The following is a 20556-nucleotide window of genomic DNA, read 5'->3' as shown; positions in this document are numbered from 1 at the left end:
CTGGTGTTGCCTTCTTAGTAACTTTGAAATTTTAACGCATGATGACTAAAATTTAAATTAGTTTATTGTTTATCAAGGAGAGTTCACTTTTGCCCTTATTCCAAAGTTTATCAAATATGGTTCATCTACCCAGTGGGCCACTTAATGCAGGTTCCCCTCTTCAGGTGACTTATGCTTCTAGCCATTATCTCCAGTGTGACATGCCTGTATCCAACAAAACTGACTGTGGCATTCTCCCTAACTAGAGATGTTACTTGCCACAGATGATCTCCGTCATAACCAGCGTTAAATTCAATGGTACAGTTCATTAAAGGTCTCTAAAACAGACAAATGAAAAATCAAAACATTCAAATTTAAAAAGTTAAAAGTTTTAATACCCTATTTATTAATTGCATTAAAGCCTCTCTGTATTCCCATGTGAAATATAATAGAATATTTAAAAGGTTAAAGAGAACTTATGACTATAGGTAAAGCAATCAGCCAGGAAAAAAAAAATTTACATTTGAAGGAAAAAAATTGTGCCCCTCGATTTGAGCATATTGTCTCTACAGTTGCTAAACGATGCTTTTAGAGACTGACCTAATAAATCTTTATGTATTTATTAATCAGGGAAAACTCAATCCTGATGGTGTGCAAGGGCTGTTGGAAACAGTTTGATATCTCAGTTTTCTCCATGCTCAAGGATTTTCTGATTTTGGTTCTATCCTACTGAATAGAACATTCAGTGTCAAAGGTCTGAATCTAGAACAGACCTTTGATCTAGCTACCCCAAATTTTGTACGAAAGACAAAATCCACAAGGGACAAGACTTGGCCACATCAATCTTCTTGAAAGAGCGGACATTTTAAAGCTGCTACAGTACCTAGGAGAAGTTTGCATCCTTTAACATATTCTAAACTGATATTACATTCAATGAGGTTCGGTATTAACAGGAGCTCTGGGACTTTATGTACTTCTTTCCTGTTTCACAAGAGCAATGACTTTCAGAATATTCATCTTATTCCAGTCAGGAACAGTTGTAGAGGTTTTTCAAGGCAGACAAATGAGTCAACCACTTGTTCCAAATAAATGAAAATGCTGTTCCAAGTTTCCTAGACAGCTTTAAAAACTACATACAGTAATTCAGCTGCTTAATCTATTATGTTCTACATCTCACATTTAAGAGGACACAAAATTGCTTGCATTTTATTCCAGATTTGGTTGTCCACAGCCACCTCATTTTGTCTCTGCTGTTAACATACATGCTGGCCACCTTGTTCATGCCATTTCTAAAAACACAAGTAGCACTCTCCAGAGCAAAGAGAAACTGCTGAGGTTCCCAGAGAGCCACAGATATCCTAAATAATAGTGAAGCAAATGTCCTAATGTCTGTGATTGCATTAGCCCATTTGTTGAACAAAGATGTTCATATTTTGCTCTGTGAGGAGAAATGTTGCAAACCTCAATTAATATATCCATTACAAAAAGGGCACAAATTACAGCTTTAACTGTGCAGTAAAATAGAACATCTGTGTGAATAAATAATTAAAGGGAGATATATGAAACTATAAAAATAACTTCTTTACTGCAAACCTTGCCTTAACAAGAAACATAACTCCTTCCTCCCTCAAGAAATCTGAATACACTGACTCATGTCTGTTTAAGTGTCATGGTAAATTTGTTCTTTTATAACATGTAGTAGTTTAGCTTTGAACTTCTGAGTTTTGGAAAAGGCAGAGCGGAAAAATGTTTTCATAGGAGAGGAGTGCACATTCCAGAGCTGTCGACTGTTACTCATTTATGAGGCAGAGAAAAAACTACTTTGGTTTTAACTTTGGTTGATGCAATTTGTTGTCTGGTATTTTGTGATAAACCAGAGCTTACACTGTACACTGAAGTACTTCAATTTTCTCTCTCATCTTTCCAGCTTTTGGTTGTTTAAAATTCTGACCAAGCTTGAAATTGACTGCTGTTGAGGAGAGAAAAACTAGTTGTGTACAACTACAAAGAATGATCCTTTGTAATATACAAAGTTGTCCAGTGAGAAAATAACACAGTTTTCTGTGAATTATAGAGCTGCACCAAAGCATAGGCGAGGAACGCAGACGATATAACACATAAAAACAGAACAAACCAAAATATGAGCTGTTCATGGTGCCTTTGTAACCTGAGCAACAGTTTTAAACACAATTTTCCCTGCCTGTTTCATGTTTATTTCATGTATTAATGTCTGATTATGTCAAAAATTTTAAAATAAGAAAATAAAATAAACTCTCAGTAGCTTGTTTATTCAAGTCAAAAATATCTTTTTGCTCTCCTGCCTTTTTGAAGGCTATTAACACACATTCTTTCTTCCTTCTCTTTCTAGAAAAGAAAATGCAGATTGTCAGAATCCTTCAAATTTGATACTCAGCACTGTTGTGATCTCTTCATTACTGGATGTGGAGTCTGGACATCAGAATTGATATAGTGAAGTACTCCTCTATTAAACTGAGGTAATTTTCTGATATAATTAATGAAAAAGTCTAATGCTGAAACAATGCAATTAACACACCTAAGTTCCATTTCCTAATTAAAGTTACTGCCATAAAAAAGGATCTATCTTGTCAAAAATCTTCAGAGACAAGAGGTAGAAAGTACATGAGAATGCTGACCTCTAGGCAGAGATGAGAACTTCTCCATTCACAAAGCCAGAAGATGTCAGGATATTCTGGGAGAGGGAGGCTTTGCTGACAACATAATCTTCTTTTCAGACGCAAATTGAAATCAGTTTCTGCTCATTGGGATAGGCATGCCTACAGTGGTTTACTTCATAAGTATGACTCACTCAGCAGGAAAGCCCACCAGTCACTGGTCAGCAGTGTCATGTTTTCCCTGTTCAGCATCCCTTGATGCTGAACAGCAGTTCAGCATCACAGGGATGATGTAGGCACAGTGTGTTACAGGAACATGCAGCTGATGATGCAGACAGGATGGCACTCAACTGTAGAATTGTAGTAAAAAAATACAACCTAAGCAGGTGGCTCTGAGGCTTGCCCATAAGCATGCAGAGCTATAATTAACTTCAGAACCAAGCTAGGTAAAGATGATTTTCAGAAAGTATCTTTTCCTTTCCTGGCACACCAGTAACCAAGATACTGTCAGTTTTAACATACTCCAAATTGAATTGATGAGGTTGGTATTAACAGGAGCTCTGTGACTTTCTGTACTAATACATAGGGTACTAATAATTCTGTACCCTAATAGCATTGCACAACATTCATAGTATATTAACATGAATCCTGAAGATTTAAATGGGTTGTCATAAAATCACCACTCCAGACAAAAAGAAATAAAATGCAGAGCTGGGAGCACAGAAAAATCAGCTAGAGGATAGATATATCTAACAAAGCTGCTGCAGGCTCCATGTTTGCTTTCAAAGTACTAGAATTCCATTACAAAACAGTAGCCAACATGGAACATAGTTCTTTGAGGTCATTTAAAGCTTGTCTGTTAAGCAAATGATACTCCAGTTTTATTTTTTTTCCAAGGCTTCATATTTCTTATATATTTTCATCAATTTTTGTCCTATCCGTCTCCTAAACCGGCACATTGGACTGCTGAGAAATTCTTTGCTTAAAGCCAGAACTCTGATTTCAATACGTTTCTGTTATTAATATTCCTTAAGTTACATTTCAGCTTCCAGTCAAGGTTTGCTGCACCAGTTTCTCTTTTGATGCGAGTCCACTGTACAGTACCTTGGATTTCAGCTAGAATGCACACCATGTCATATGAGCAGTAAAAAAACAATATAGCTCAACTCCCCCAAAGTAGATTGAATCAAGAGTTTTAAGGATAATCAAAACCATATTTTTACTAGCAAGCAGAGCCAGTAAGTCATTGAAGCTATACAAGTATATTCATGTCCACATTGCACTTCATTAGAATAAGAATCTCACACCCAGGAACACAAAAATTCAGAATATTGAATAATTGTGGAACCAAAAAAATGGAATACGGTGGTCTTTGCATGAGAAGTGCATCATAAAATGGATTCCAGTAAAACAAGGTGATTCTTCAGACTTTGTATAAACTTTTTTATGCCTTTCTTAGCAGACACTGGAAAACTTGAAGGACTTTTGTACAGAGCAGTATTACTTACAGAAGAATTTATTACTTCTTTTCTTTAGATGAAACTCACTTACATATTAATTGATATACAAATACGTCCACGTATGGAAGTGCATGTATGTTTCCAGCAAAGCCTGTCACTGAATATTTAAGACCACCTGATAGTCTGTGGTAATGTCAATAGATAGGTGCCAGTCAATTTGATGTTTTATGTCTACAGGTTATTCTACACACGAGAATACCTCTGTGTAAATGCAGCAGTATGTTTCTTATAGATGTTTATATGCAAATCTTTACAGTACTTGTGCCTAGACCAAATCTGAATTAACTGCTGTCACTGAGAGCAGAATCTGTCTTTGCACAGTTTCTTTCATGTTTATTTTTTATTTTAAATACTGGCTTTCTTTTCGCTGCTAACTACAAAGGCTGATTTATCAATATAAGTGGAAATTACCCGAATAGCAGCCAACATAGAACAGAGTCAATAGCAGCAATTCATGAAATTAAATTTAAATTATTTAGTCAAAACTAAACACTTTCCTTATCTCAGAAAGGTAGCACTGCCAAATTCAGCCAACTTGTGGCTACCTGAAAAAGGGAATAATTTGATCACAAATGCCTGAAATCACATATTTTTAAGTCGTTCTAGCCACAGCGTAGGCATAGCTTAACTGAATGATTTCACCATGCAGAGTTATTTCCCATGTTCCTTTGTTAGTCCAGTGGTGTAAAAAAATTCAGGAACTGGAAAGTCATATGATCCATAGAAAAGAGAATATTGTGGTTTCTAAGAAAAATATTTATTACCGAGTAAGCTTTTTTGATTTATTAAATGATAGCTTCCCATCATAGTGGTTTTTGATATGGTGCTTGAAACCACAATGATTGTAAAAAGCCAGCACCTTATTTGTTTAAAGGCACTCACTTGTGTTTTTTCTTAATATCAGTCCACGACAATGCCAGATTCATAGAAGCTTGTCCAGGAATATGTTTTGAAAAATTATTTTTTTCCTAGAGTGTCCATTAAGCCAGGGCAGGCACTGTGTCCCAGTGCTAGTCTTCTAACATTAGATTTATAGGATGTTATAATTAACAGCAGGTGATGGGCAGCACTACATGCGCAGCAAGCAAAGTGAAAAGATTGGCAGCTAATAGCTACTTGTGAATCATCAAAGTTTTTCCTTGGATAAACTCAGTAGTAAACCTGATAGGTCTTCTGGCAGTTGTTTTGGGTTGGGTTCTTTTTGTTTGGTTTGGTTTGTTTGCTTAGGTTGTTCTTTTATTCCACCACCACCCTTGATCCTTTTTCATATTAAAGATTAGGGACCATCTGTTTGTTTTTACAGTTGTGTAGCTTTTCCACTTCTGCATTTACTATCTATAAAGAGACAAATTATGCTTCCCTACTCACAGAGGACTTAGAGGATTACAGACAAGTCTACACAAGATTTTGAAACTATGCAGATTTTTAAGAGACACTTGTGTCTCTATTATTCCAGCTCTTTCAAACTTGTGTTCTGTACAAATAACAGGAAAAAAAAGGTTCAAAACACATACACCCTCCACTGCAATGTTAAGCAAAGCTGTGCTTCAGCTTAGGGCTAAAAAGGAGGAGGAAAGACCCTGAAACACATGAATTGGCAAAACAAAAATATGTCCCAAATGAATTTTCCTTTGCATTGCTAAACAAATACCATTTTTCTTCTTCAGCTGTGGGAATATAAACAAGGCAAGGTATGTTGGGAAAGGCAGTGACTTTGTTTAACCAAGTGAAGGACACGCATCCCAAATCTACCAACAGATCTAAACTGCTATGAATAATTCTCAATGTACTAAGCTGATGTGACCATGATATTCATGAGCTAATTATATGTTGTAATATATTGATTATAACACAGAAGTATTTTATTGTAATTAAAAAAACACATCTGTTTTGGATAACCTACTCTATATTCTTATGGACACTAGTAAATACTTTAAATGCACTAACTGGTAGAAAGATATAAAAAATAAATAGTTTAAAAAGAAAAAAATACTTAAAAGAAGAAATATTTAACAAGAAAAAAAAGTCAGTATTCATGCTGTAGAAAGGATTGGAGATTTTTCATAGATATTGTGCTAATGCTAATAGTCCATGATTTCCTCTACAAATAACTCTTATACATTAAAGTAATTTCTGCTGAAGTTCTTTTAGTGTGTTTCTCCCCTCTTTTCATCCTCCCCACCTCAAAATACACTTGAATCAGTAACCTTAAAGTTCTTAGTGCTATTATATTATATTAGAGAGCAATTGCTATTATTCTAGATTTACATTACCAGGTTGCCAACAGGACCACATGGTGCAGTGGTGAATTTGTCCTACTTGCTACAGAGTTTGCACTTCATTAAAATCCAGACAGCAGTGCTTATCTATAGCTGAGACAAAACATGGCCCAGGGGAACACTTGTTGCTCTGGGTACTTAATCAGAGGTGATAGGAAATTTTTCTTAGTGTTCCTGATAATCTCTAGGGCATCATCCAACTGTGAAATTTTGGTGTTACTGAAGCGGAAAGCAAGTTGCATCAGTAACTAGAACAGGCCAAGACATTTCTCACAAAGTACTTCACGACCTGGTGTCATCTGGCAAAGTTTCTTTCTCAGTACAGTCTTTTTTCAGAGCTGGAGCAGCAGTTCATTCCTGTTGAATATTTCACATGCATACATTAAAAGTCCCTTCTTTTGGCAATCATAAGCATATTTTAAGAAAGGTTCTGCACATTCTTTGGGGTAAATATCTTTTTAAAGGGCTTGAATCTATACTCAAAAAAAGTCTCTCAGCTCAGTAAACTTGCAATCATGTCCTCAACAAGAAACTCTTGATTTCACATGGGCAGGGAGAAAATACATAAGACTGTCAAAATGCTTGAAGATTCAAGCACATAGCTTGACACAGCTGGAAAATTTCCCCTTTATAGAGTGAGGCTCAAAGATAATTTTTTAATTAGAAAAAGAAGAATCATTCCCTTCATCAGATGCTTAAACTTAAGGCTGTGTTAGTGAAAAAATAAAACCTTAAAAAAATTACACCCAAACAAATAGCATCTTTTTGTTGTGGTTGCTAGGCATAGGTTTTCAAATTCATTTATGTGGAGACCAAACAGAAGTGTGTTGTTCTTACTGAAGTGCTTCAGGATAGCTAAACTTCTAGTGCATAAAAGAAGAAGGTAGTTTAAAAAGACTGAAAACATTTTCAATTCAAAAGAAGAATCTTCCCCAACCCAAAGGACTATTCAAACATCAGTCAGGTCTCTTAGAAAAAGCTCAGTTATTTCAACAATGTTGGACAGAGCTGAAACTGACTCAGCAATTTTATTTCCATTTAGCTCTTCCAGGTACCTTTTTATTATTGATTGTAAATGATGAATTAACATTTATTTCACATTTTTATAAACTATTCATTAGTTTAGCCCTTCTTATCCTATACCTAAAGATTTTTTTCCAGCTATATTTAAAACAACATTATTTCAAGAGTTATAATACACACAAAATAATTGAATCATGAACAGTTATGGTATATAGGACAGAAGTTTACAGGCTAAATTTAAATTGACCAATATTTAGGTGTTCTTGCAGCATAGAGAACTGCTGAACAGATACTAATGGACAGGTTTATTGAAGCTCACAGAGAGAGCTAGCTGCAAGCTTCCTATTTCTTTTTTAGGCTGAACCTTGGCTCACAGTAAGTTTTTTTCTGATGAAGAAGATACTGTGTTACTGCTGGATGCTCTTGTTTTGAGTGTGTTGTACAAATTTCACTGTGACAGGAGCTAAATGAAAGCTCATTTTCTCAAATTACTAAATAGTATCATGAATTCTAGCTAATTCTGGACATTTCAAAAATGTTTCTCATTGTGATGATTAATACAAGCTCTCCATAATAAATTCACAATTTTATGAATTTAGCAAAAGTAACTGGATCTTAGCATTAATTGCCACCTTGAAAGTGTATCCTAAACAAGTCATCATAATGCCTCAGATCCAAAAGAGAATCAGTTCTCTTCTTAACAGGTAGATACTTAGTTGGATGTAGCTTCTTGGTACTATTTCTTCTAAATGAAAGTTCATGCTGGTATTGTGCTTTTAGAATGAGCTACATGTCACTGATTGAGTAAATTATGAAATGACATTTCTGGGGTCAGGGTACCATGCATGCCAAGGTCTGCCTTTCAAGGTCAGGACCTGGATGCAAAATCTGTATGCACACTCATGAGGCACATAACTTTCCCTGAATACTTCAATGATCAGCAGCAAGGTCACCCACTGCTTATGTAAGTCTGAGTACAATTTTTTTGTGTCTCAGTTTCTTTGTATGAAAACATGCTGGTGATACATTCCTTAATATATGAGTTAGGATGATAAATTGGTTAGTGTTTGTGAAGTAATAGCATGTTGAAATCTGCTTAGCTCACCTCCCTGAACTCAAGGATAGAGCTATATGAATTCTCTCTAAAGAACTTACAGTCTTGCTGTTTGAGACATCCATGTTGCTTAGATAAGCAATAAGATAAGGCTCAGCTTAACCTGCTGAACCTGAGATCTCATTCAGCTATCTTGGTCTGTGAATGGCTGGAGTTAAAGCAATGTATACATTTCTTACCAGGGATAGAATTAAGTATCTCCCTGGTGCTTTGTTTAATATTTATGCAAGTTTACACATGCTTATATATAGAATTTTCTTAATGGGGAGCTAAAATCAAAAGTCACATAGAAACAATACAAACTGCACCAAATTTGGACTACAGAAGTAAGGGAAAAGATGCACAAATAAATTACCTTAAACCCTGTAGGTGACCAGCACAACAAAACTCATAAAATTTCCAATTCAGCAAAAATATCCTTTCTATTTCTGTTCCCTTAATAAATGAATGAATACTACCAAGCCTGCTAGAGACAAATAGGGTGGTATGTGCTTGTCATGCTAACTAACATCCATATAGATACTAGGACACTTGCTGTTATTGTGTCAGGAAAAAATTCTGTGATAGCAGGAGAACAAAGGAAATTCAAAGTCTCTTCAAAGATTATTATGCAAACTTTACAGATTTACTTGCACAGAATTACTCATATCACACCACCAAACAGGTGAGTATGACTGCCCCCAAAACTCTGCAGATAAACCCTGTATAAACAAGCTGTATCTATATATATTTGCCTGACTTTAGTACTACATCTAGCTACAAATTTTGAAAGTCGGTTACAGAATATGCTGCACCTCAGACCTGATGGATTAAAATAAATAATTATGAATATAATTTCTTTCAAAATAAGTAAATCCCAAATTAGAATATTTTGGAAATTAGTAGGAAAAAGAGCAGCTAAAAAGACCTGGATTATTTACAGACTTAGACAAGATGGAAAACAATTAGATCATCTATCCCATTTTCCTGCCAATGCAGCATTGTTTCCTGCAGTACATTTTCTAATGCTTAGTTTTTGAAGTCCCTTTAGAAGGGATATTCCAGCATTTCCTTTGGACACATACTGGCACACTGTCAGGCAGGTTTATCCTCCCTCTCTTCAATAAAGCATTTCCTGTCTCTTCTTACTTCATCTTCCACTCAAGAATTCTTCCTCCTCCTTAGTGCCAGAGCCTTTCAGGAATCCAGAAGGGACATGCTGCCTACAGGAACAGATATTCCCAGAATAGGATATTTCACAGTATGGAAACCTGTAGCAGACAATTTTAGGAGAACATTCTAGTAGGCTCCTTTTTCTGGGCAGGATGCACCTGAAAGGTGCTTAACCACCTTGGAACATTTTCAATTCTTCAGTATGAATTTTGGGGAGAATATCTGTTGAAAAAAAATGTTGGCTGCCTCAGATCAGGTTAGAAGGACTGCTGAATGGACATCCTGCAGTGAAAAATGTCACTATGTCACTAGTGATTAGCCCCTTTAAATAAGTGAACATAAGAAAGAGGCCTGAAGAAAGCAGAAAAATACATAGAAAAACATTGGCCCAGTAGAGACTGAATACAAACCCATCTGTGCTGGATGGATGTGCTCAGGAGAGCATCACATCTAGGTACAACATTCACAGTCATGCTACAAACAGTAGCCCACAGCAACTCATCCCAAGCAGTTCTCTTATTGACAGAGTAGTTGTGGAAAAAGATTTATTACCACTCAGCAGGCTGTGTGCAGACTCAGCATCGTGAAATCCTGGCATGTCTTGGTGAAGAGATCCCTCTGCAGTTCCTGCAAAAGCTGGTGGTTCCCAGGGAACCCCAGGTCAAATATGGTCTAAAGGTTTTAGACATCTGAATAGTCAAGACAGGAATTTAAGCAGGGTTTGCTGAGTGGAAGTGTTAAGTTTGTCAGATTGAATAATACAGCGTTTTAACCTGAGCAGTCCAAGTCTGCTGCCTTGACGACAACATTGTACTACAGGTCATGATATGTGTCATTCTTGAACTAGAGGTTTAGCTTTGTCTTGAAAAAGCCTTGCCAGAATACTCGGGGATATTTTCTGACAACAACAACAAATGTTTAATATCTTTTTGTTCTTCAGATTTGAGCAGGTGGACTTCATAGTCATTGGTCTTGTAAAACAGCTTGCAGCAGGGAAGAATTAAGTTTCCATTATCTAAGTCAAAAGACTGGCCAGATATAAAACAAAATTGATGAAAGAATTTGGTTGTAATTTGGTCTGGGTCTTTGAAGGGATAGAAATATTCTTGGATGTGTCCTTTGTTTTGACACATTTATGTCAATTACAAATGGAAGGGCAAAGTTGGAGTATTATTTCCTCCAACTGCCTCAGCCTCACTTTGTTCTAGTGTCTCTGACAGAATCCCTTTGACAGTGAATAAACTTTCTCTTTTAATATAATTGTTCTTGAAGGTGTTTAAAGCATCCAAAAGAGAAAAAGAAATAGTTCTACAAGTAATTTGTTAAAATCTGGAAAGTATCTATAGCTTGTAACTTACACAAGGCAATGTAATTTTAATAAATCTTTTGCTGCTCTTTTAGGAAAAAAAAAAAAAAAAGAGATACAAAAACTGCTTCAGTAACTTATTTAAAATTCAGAGAGCTAAATCAGTGTCTTTTCTTTTATGTTTTACTGAAACTGTCCTGGGTGCTGCTTACTTCAGCATCAATTTCAGGAATGAAAGCTAACTAGTGAAAATAAAGACAAGCACATCTGGAGTGAAAAAGAAAAACAGGTTAAAAATTAGATCTTTACATACTTCATTTGAAGAACTGTACAAGCATTCAAAAAGGAGAAAAGAAGAGCAAAAGTGCTGTGAAGTGCAAGATTTTTGGCCTGAATTACTGAAAATTGGATGATCATCAACTGACATCCAAGTTCTATTTTAAAACATAGGTCAGCCTTAAAAAGGGGTTTTTTTTAAATTTTGATCTAAGTAGGAAAAGATATACTTGTTGTTTTGAAAAGAGGGGGGAAAAATTTAGAGTGTTTTGCAGTGCTGAATTATTAATTAGTAACACAGTAACCATTGGTCCCACCCACACACAATGCTTCCTACTTCAGTGATGCACTCCCTGGGAGTGCAGGGACAATGAAGCTCCATTGGGCACATCTGTGCAGCTTCAATGGGTGGTAAATTTGGGGTTTCAATTAATTATTTTCTAGTAAACTGTGGAAAGGCAGCTCCTGGGAAAGCAGTAGAAAACTTGTCCCATTTTAGTGCGCAAGCTTCACCCATTCCAGAGAATGTTTTCGGCAGCAAATGATGAGGCATCCTAAACTAAATTTTAAGCTGCACCCTGACAGAAGGTGAAGAACAACCATCCACCTCTAGCGAAGGTTATGTTTATAGACAGGATTGCACCTTGGGCAAGCCTTCTCTGGTTAGGGCTTGAGGCAGTAGGTTCAGGGCAGAGACAGCACAGTAACACTGCAAAGACCTTAAGATCAGCTCAATATTTGTGGTGAGATTAAAAAAGAAAAAACACCTTCTATTGAATCAACAGTCGCAGGAACTGTGAAAAAGGAAAAAAGGAGCAACTTAGACCTATGCATGGAATACTACCATCTGTAGTATTTCCAGCTATTCAATCAAATGCACAGTTAGTCATAAAACTTAGTAAAAGAAGCACAATTCCCCATAAGAATCAGAGGGAAGAGAAATCTGAATCACAGGCTTTTTCTCTTATACAAGCAGCAAAACAGTCAGGTATTTGCCAACACTTGTATGAGGTCTATAAAATTGAAAAGAGGAGGAATTTTAGGTACTTGCACTATTTCCACTCTCACCCACAAAAATCAAAAGCTTATTTTTTTCCTAATACACAGAAATCAAAGAACTTTTGCATCTATGAATTTAGGAATTTGTCATCAGAAAAACTAACAAAAAAGTAAAACCCAAAAGCCCAAATACTGCACAAAAATACCCAGGCACCACACATCCCCAAACACACCACAATCAGTTTGGTAGGTAGGTATGAAACAGAGATGTAGGTGGGCAGTATAACACTAGTTAAAGCTATTTGATTTTGACCATAGCAAAATAGGTGAAGTCTGTTTAATAAGCCATCATCTTTTAGAACACAGGAGGAACATTTCCTTGAGATGCATTTTCTGTTTTCCTCTCATTATTCTTTAGAATGGAGAGGGATGATGCCTCCTTTTCTGTCTGGGGCAGATGGTTTCACAGCTTGAGCTACTACTTTGATAATAGCAGAGGGGGAAAAAGCTTTCTAAGTCCAAATTCCCATGAATAAGCACATCAAGCATCTTCATAAACACTTCACAACAGCTTCCAAGCTTAGTGATGGCATTGCCTTGAAACAGTCCATTGAAGAAGATTAAATCAAGTAAATACAACAAACTGTAATGTGTTTATAGTATTTTTTCACATCTAAAATAACTTCTTTTTAATGCAATTATGTTGTTCCTGGAAAAGACTCACTGCAGAGACAGATTACAAGCTGCTTCATTCCCTTCTCCTGTAAAAGGATCTCTGTTCACTAGGAAGAACTCTTGTAAGGCAAATGACTTCTAATCCAGTTGTAGGCAGCTTATTGACACTGTATCACTACATGTGTATGAACCACCTTCCTTATTAATCCTTGGAGATTCTACATTGAGCAGAGCAATTGAAAACCCTTTGTGGATAAGCAGTTGTCAGTATGGGTCTTCCAACAGAAGCCAGCTTGATATAAATAATTTCCATTTAAGTTTCAATTGATATTCCATGCCATTTATTTCATGGACGTTGCCTCATCCCAACTCCTTTATCTGCTCTACATCATGGAACCCAACCCACTAGAAGTACAAGCTGTGGCAAGCAGTAGAGACCATGAAACCTGATGAAAAGCTCACTGTTGTTTGTGCTGTCCATTGCAGCACCAGCTCAGCCCACAGAGCTTGGTCAGGTATTTTAGCAATGCTGTGAAAACCACAGCCCTCCCAGCTTTGTAGACAGCTACACAAACCACTGTCGCTCTTTGGGTGTGAATGATTGCTGACAGCACTGAACTGTAAGGTGCAGAAGGCAGTTTCTGATGGGTGTGAATGATTGCTGGCAGCACTGAACTGTAAGGTGCAGAAGGCAGTTTCTGATGGGTGTGAATGATTGCTGACAGCACTGAACTGTAAGGTGCAGAAGGCAGTTTCTGATTATGGAGGTCACAGTCAAGTCCTCTAAGAAAAAATTCCAGTGACTTCAGCTCCTGCACAAAGCAAACATACTGACTAATAACACTTGGTCTCCCTTCTCCATCAGATATGACACTTAAGCTCTGTCAGCCACCTAAGAGTTGCTAAAATAAATATGCAGTGCTACTAGCGGGTACTGTTTCCACTTGTTTCTCCCTCCCCGCCCCAATTCATGCTATCAAGACAGTTTCTCCAAAAGAAAAAGAAACTCTGGGTTTTTTGACAAGGAAGGATGACCTCAATATTGTATCTGCTTTTTTAAATTTACCAAAGCATTTGCATTTACGTTATGTAGTAATATTTGTCCAGTGAGTCTGACACGTGATGTTCAGACTCCCTCTTTGTGTTGTCCATGTGACATGAACACCGCACTCAAATCAGAGAGACATATTTTAATCAGATACACTGCTTTCTTTGAGGGTATTTCGAGATGCAAATTCTCTATAAACTTACAGAAATATAAACATGCAGACCTGAACTCCAAGCCTGTTCTCACACAACTAAGTTGTCTTTCTTTCCTTTTTTCTTTTTTAAACTATTTTGGTTTTATCCAATATTTCATCCAGGTTTCACAATTGTTGTACTTTGGAGATATGTTTTTTAAAGCAGGCTCCCACTTCCATGGCAAGGTCTACTGAACATTTCAAATTAAGTGTTACTGTTAAGCTATATGTAAATTTTTATGTGGTAGTTCACTTTTGTTTAATTGGTTTAGTAGGGAAACTCAGATTATGCTTTTCTTATGAATATCTAACAGAAAGATTCCAGTGCAGAAACAGCTAAAGCAGAAATGAAGATACATTAATATTTTTTAATTTATTTTTGCAGTTAATTCCTTAGCTGATTCATCTGATTTCGGACTGATTTCACAGGTCACTGGACTTGCCAACACATTTTTGCTCTGAGTCACTTCTTTGCCAAACCAAAGAGAAAGGAAACAAACTTATCTTTCTTCCTCCACTGCTAAATACAAGACAGGGCAGGAAATAATTATGGAGACAACAAAAGAAGTGCAAGTACTTTTACTTTCTGTGCATAAGCACAGATGTACTCTTCCATGAAAGAAATAATTTAATGCATAAAATTTTAGCAAATATTTCAAAGCCAACAATACTTGACTGTTTAGTTCTGAATCAGTTCTTTTTATGGTACTTTAAATGCATACCTCTGAAACTAAAGAGCTTTATATTCCAAGCTAGATCCTCCATCAGATGCCAGTGTGATTCACAAACGTATCAATGTGACAATCCACCCTTCAAAGTGAAGAAAATTCTGCATTTAAACCAGAACACCCTGTTACTAGATACTCAGGTAGTTTCCTATTATAAATGTAGCCAAAGCACCAACTACAACAAGTGCTTCCTGACAAAAGGCAGAAGTGCTCTTCATAATGTGATAGGGACAGATTATACAACAGCTTTCACATCGTTTATTGGAACACCGTTCACCATTGTCTATGGATACAAACCTTTAAAAACGTTAGCATTTATTTATTTCTACCCAGACTTCACTGTGCTAAATGAAACAGACTGGTTTTTTGGCATCTGTAAGACCTTAAATTTATTAAAGGATGAATCTATGGTAAGTTCAAATGCTAACTCAATTAGGGTGTTTACGCGGAGTCTTTGCACAATGTTTATGACATGAAGTTTGAAATAAAATCCAGACATATTCTGTTTCTGTTTTGTACCACAAAGATTGCAGTGCAGCTAGGAAACATACTTCAGTGAGTCACATTTTGGAAAAGAAAAAGATAAATGACTAAAAATGCAATAATAGTCAGATATCTGGAAATAAACACTAACTGAGCTATCAGATTTTTTTGTAGTCCAGCTCACAATCACTTCTAGTCCATGTTCAGGATGCTGCTTCTGTTACCCAACTTTAAAAAAAGGGAGACAATCACTTCTCTTGATGACATTATATCTGTAAGAAAGGCAACAGAATTAATTGCTGTTGCTGTCCTGTATTCAGCTGAGTAAGGCCGTAGAGTTGAGAGTCCAGTTGTTTACCATTTCAGCTTCTAGCTTATCAATAGCCCTTAACATATAATTTCATTTAAATAGAGGAACTTGGAGCACCGTGCAAACACAATGAGCCAGTGCTTTAGTCTTGCAAAGACACACAGCATTGTGCAGGTACCCCTGCCATGAAACAGGAATTAGCAGCAGGAATTGCATATGTACTTACAGCAGCAGAAATTGAGAGGCCAAACACCAATAATTCTCTTCATATCATATACCTATGGGGGTTTTATTGCATTCATTACACATAAACATCAAAGGAAAAAGGAGAAAAGGTTGCAGTAAGTCATGAAAAACAATGTCAAAATTCAGGCACTTGATGCATTTGAAGTCTTACCTTTGCAATTCTAACTTTTCACTTCATTCCTGCTTTTTGGCCAGGGTAAGAACTGTGTAGGAAGTTGCAGTCCAGTGCCTCTGTAAAGCAGAGGAGTAGGGTATGTTCTACAAGCAACTTTCTGGCAGTGTTCAGCTCCAAATATCTCTTCCTCACCTAAATACATTGCCACAGTTGAAAGTTTTTGAGTTAGGCCTACACCCTTTGTCACAAGAAACACTGCCTTACTCATGTCCTCTGCCTCAAAGAAGGGCTTTCTTACATTGCAGAGGTTTAACCAGAAACAGGACCAAAGTAATCTTTAACCTGAAGTAACCTTTTTCAAAAAGTGCATTACTATAACAGCTGCTTGCTGCATGCATTGCATTTGCAAGCATATACTGTCACCTTTTCCAAATGACTAGGAATTTATTTTGAAGCAGAAGCAAAGGGAAAATATCCAATAAGTCATCTGATTTATTGCAGTAACCCTCATATACATGCTGTGTTAAAGTGATCATATGGTTGGCTGTAGAAATGCCATGTAATTCAGTTCAGTGAAAAGGTTTAAAGGATTAAGTGATACATATATGCTTTTGTAATTACATCAACATGTTTAAAAACCCAGTTTTTAAAAAAAGTGCTAAATCACTGTATAGGATATGCAAGCTAAACCAAAAGCCTCCTTTGGAGAGAAAAGTGGAAATATTTATTTGCCAAGTTAGATAGCAAAAGTTTTGGCACCTCTGAAGATCTTGAATGTGTCTACACGTAGGTGTGATTCAAAACAGTATACACACATTTCCAACAGCAAGATCTGCAATTCCTCACCATCCTACCAAAAATCCTAAAGGATTCTGATAGTCTGTACTACCTTGGCTGAGCCTGCATGTTCACTGGTGCCAGATGCCATTCTGAGCAGTTTTAGACTCCAGCATGGACAGCAGGACTTCGTGTCCAAGAAGTCCTTAATGCTGTGTTATTTGTGAGAAGTAAAACATGAGGGCTTACCTTTCTTTCTATAGTTTTGTTTGAGCTTGGGGTTTTTTGGTTTTGTTTGTTTGTTCTTCTAAAAAGAAATGTTTATGTAGTATGATGTTTCCTGGTCTATCCATCTATTCCTCCCCTGAATAACTTTTGAGATTGCCGGGCAATTTGAAACTCATCCTGAAAGTCTAAAAGAAAGCCATATCCTTGCACAAGTTCCTGAAATCAGTGGGTGAGCAAGGGGTAGAGACACAACTTGGCATCTTCACAGACAGAAAGGCAGACAAGATTCATCTGTTAGTCATTCAGTTTGGCTTCAGAAAAGCAAAGAATGCAAATCCAGGAGAAATCAAAATTCATTGGTTTTGCTGCTAGCATAGCAACTTAGAAAATCTTAATCTTGCTATCTTGGGTGATACATAAACAAACCATTAGGGACCCAATCCTGCTTCCTTACTGTTGATTGAGGTAGGAAGGGAACATCAGTAGAAATACAGTGAGATAATACAGTTTAGGAACTTACTCTTGTATTCCACTCCAACACCACATCTTCCAAACATCAGATTGTTTGGTTGGGTTCTTTTGTGCTTTGTTTGTTTCTTTTAAAGTGTCACAGGACAGTTATATGTTTCAGAATAATGAATTTTTCTTCAGGGAATATCTGTTTGATGAGACTATTCCTCAAGGACCCAATTTATACTAATGATACTAACTAAACAGCAAAGATACACACATAACTCACTTTTAGCCAGCATTCTGCTTCAGGGTGATCTGCATGGCAGAAAACCAGAATTCATTACATTTTTCATTGGCTTAACTTGTCTTGTAAAATCAGGCTAGGACTCCCTTGTGGCTAACTCTGACTACAGCTCTTGGGGTGCTGTACCTGCCATCAAAAGGTAATTTCCATTAACAATGCAGATATTTTCATGGTTAGGCTGTAGAATGAGCAAGGGAGAGACAGGGATAGGTTGGTCTTAAAGGAAAAAATCTCTAGAATAGTTCATTATGAAAAAAGCAGACAGGCATAGGAGTTTATATCCCGTTTTGAAATTACCTTTTGCTAACATTAGTGACTCACAAAAAATTGATTAAGATTTGAGCCACATGGATGTTACACTGGTTTTGAGCATGATGGAAGAATTCACCAACTTCAGTCCATTAGGTAACCTAGTTTTGACTTGGGTTCCATGTTTCCTTGAATAAAATTACAGTGATCTACCACAGCTTTTGTCCTGTGGGGAAAGAACTGTTCAAAGCTGTTTAAGTGATCTGAATGTTTTTTTCCACAAAACTTCTTTTATAGCTTTATTAGGTTCTTGTAAACCCTCTGAAAAAATATGAACCCTGATCATAAAAAATCCTAACTAGAAAAAGATGAAAGAGGGCTTTTTCACTTCATTTGTACTAAAGTGTTATCTTCTACTCTTAACAATGTGTTTGTAATCAGTTTGTAATCAGAATTTTATTTAAGTAGATTCAGACTTTAGCATCTGATATTTGATCAAAATATCAGATGTCCTTTTGGACATACATGAGGACATATATTTCAAAGATTTTTGCCTTGACTCAGGCAAGGCAAAACTTCTGGCCCTTAAAATGCTCAGCTTTGCATTTTAAGGGCCAGAAGATGCCCTTACAGGTTTAAAAGCCTGCTTGCAGATGGATTCAGCTGCAACTGGCTGCTACAAAGAACGTGCGCAACAAAACATTTTGTCATTTAGAACTTGAGCAAAGAAGCCTAAAGACAGTCAAAAAATTCAGATGAAGATTTCTGGATTTTGTTTTCTGCTACTAGTATTTGCTCAGAGAAACAGACTTACCAGAGAAGCTGAGTGAAAAAGTAGGTTGCCATGTTAAGAACACCACTGAATATGGCAGAGCCAACATGCACACCAGACTGTTGCTATTATGCTGAAATAGCCACATTTCTGTCTAGCTTGCCTTCCCATGCACTGTCTGCATCCAGCATCCTGCCTCAGTGGCATATGTGTCCCATTGAATTGATTAGGAGGAATGGTAATTATTCAGATCATCTTAATTATTTATTCTTCTGCAGTGCACATACTCGTGCCTGGTCCTTCCACTGCTCACTCACCGTCAGCAACAAAATTCAGCTAGGTTTCCATGTGCAAATTCTTTTGAATATTATCCTCATCCTAACCAAATGTGCAAATCTTGGGTGATGTGCAAACCAAGGGCACATTACCTGGGTACAAGACCAGTGTTAACATAAACACAGAATTTGTGGAAGGAGAACAGCCTGATGATCTATCTTTTTGAAAAAGAATGAGCCCTTTCCACTGCTTGTTTGTTTTTCCTCATGCAAAACCTTCCATTTAGCAACACATTTTAATCTGGAGGACAAGTTAAAGCACTTCAGATTTGTAATGAAGCAGATGACAGAAAAACAGAGCAACCATCATTCCGATCTACATGTCCCACAAGATGGAAAACAGATGCCAGTGTCCAGCGAGGGGACTGTGTACTGAATTTGAAAGAAAAGGCGAAGGAATTATTGCACTGTTGGGGGGGGGGGGGGGGGGGGGCGGGGAAAGCCTTGCCTGAGAATGCTGTACACACAGTAGATACCTGAAAGCTTATCACGTATTCTACTATATTTACTGCTATTGAAATACCAGATTCTATGTTTTGGCTTTTTTATCTAAACCTACTCAATCTTAGGGATTAAGCAAAATGAATTAGTAACAGAACACCTTAAAAAATAGTAAAGTATCCTTTAAAATGTTGAAGTCTGCATATTTAGAAATAAACAGTTAATCACCAGAGAATGTAGTCAGACTGCAGAAAAGTAATAAAGTGGTCATCGGCCTATCATAAGCAGTATTGCCTCTTACAGGAATACATACCTTTCCTTTTAACACTGTCAGAGGCCCTTCTCTCTTACCTGTGTAGCTTAGAATATTATCTGCATCCACTGCAGGCATATTTCAAGCTTCAACATTTTCAAATATTTGCACTAAGTTCTTCAGCTTTTACTAAAATATGGAAACCATCCACATAAGGGGCCTGTTCAACACTTTGCCTTCAGGTAATGCTCCTACTTTCTTGAAAACAGAACTTTGCTTAAGATGAGGAAGGTATAGACACAGTTCACAATATCCACAATATCTGGTGCCTTCCTGCCAGAGGTTATTTAGAATGAAAAATAGAAACAGGAACTATGCTCTCTAAACTGTCTTTCAGAGACTTTGTAATTATGAATGCCTTATTCCTCATTACAGTATTTTTTGCTATCAGACTCAGAATGGTAAAATGAAGGAGTTGGGTGGCATCAAATCAAGGCACTTCAAGAGCCTTTGGTGCAACATGGCTTTTCATGTTATGTAAATCCACCTCTATAGTCCAGAAGAACATGGGAAACACCAGACAGATTACTCTGCCTATAGGCTGGTAGGAGCGATCCCTACAGAGCAGAAACACAAGATACTTTCCCTGCCAGGCCTGGGAAGAG

The 20556-nt window shown here is 36.9% G+C and overlaps 1 protein-coding gene across 1 annotated transcript in view; it reads left to right on the top strand.

Annotated features, from left to right (window-relative positions):
* The first annotated feature begins 2430 nt into the window (after window positions 1-2430).
* COL8A1 (collagen type VIII alpha 1 chain) overlaps window positions 2431-20556 on the top strand; it is a 71271-nt gene continuing 53145 nt past the window's right edge. Inside the window, exon 1 of the mRNA XM_054269715.1 lies at window positions 2431-2474. The gene's annotated coding sequence lies outside the window, so the exon portion shown is untranslated. The remainder of the gene's footprint in view (window positions 2475-20556) is intronic.

The sequence above is a fragment of the Melozone crissalis genome, unplaced genomic scaffold, assembly GCF_028551555.1.
Source record: "Melozone crissalis strain CALT ecotype California unplaced genomic scaffold, PUWL_Pcris_2 ptg000008l_1, whole genome shotgun sequence".
Taxonomy (NCBI): Eukaryota; Metazoa; Chordata; class Aves; order Passeriformes; family Passerellidae; genus Melozone; species Melozone crissalis.
This window is presented reverse-complemented; position numbering and strand designations above follow the sequence as displayed.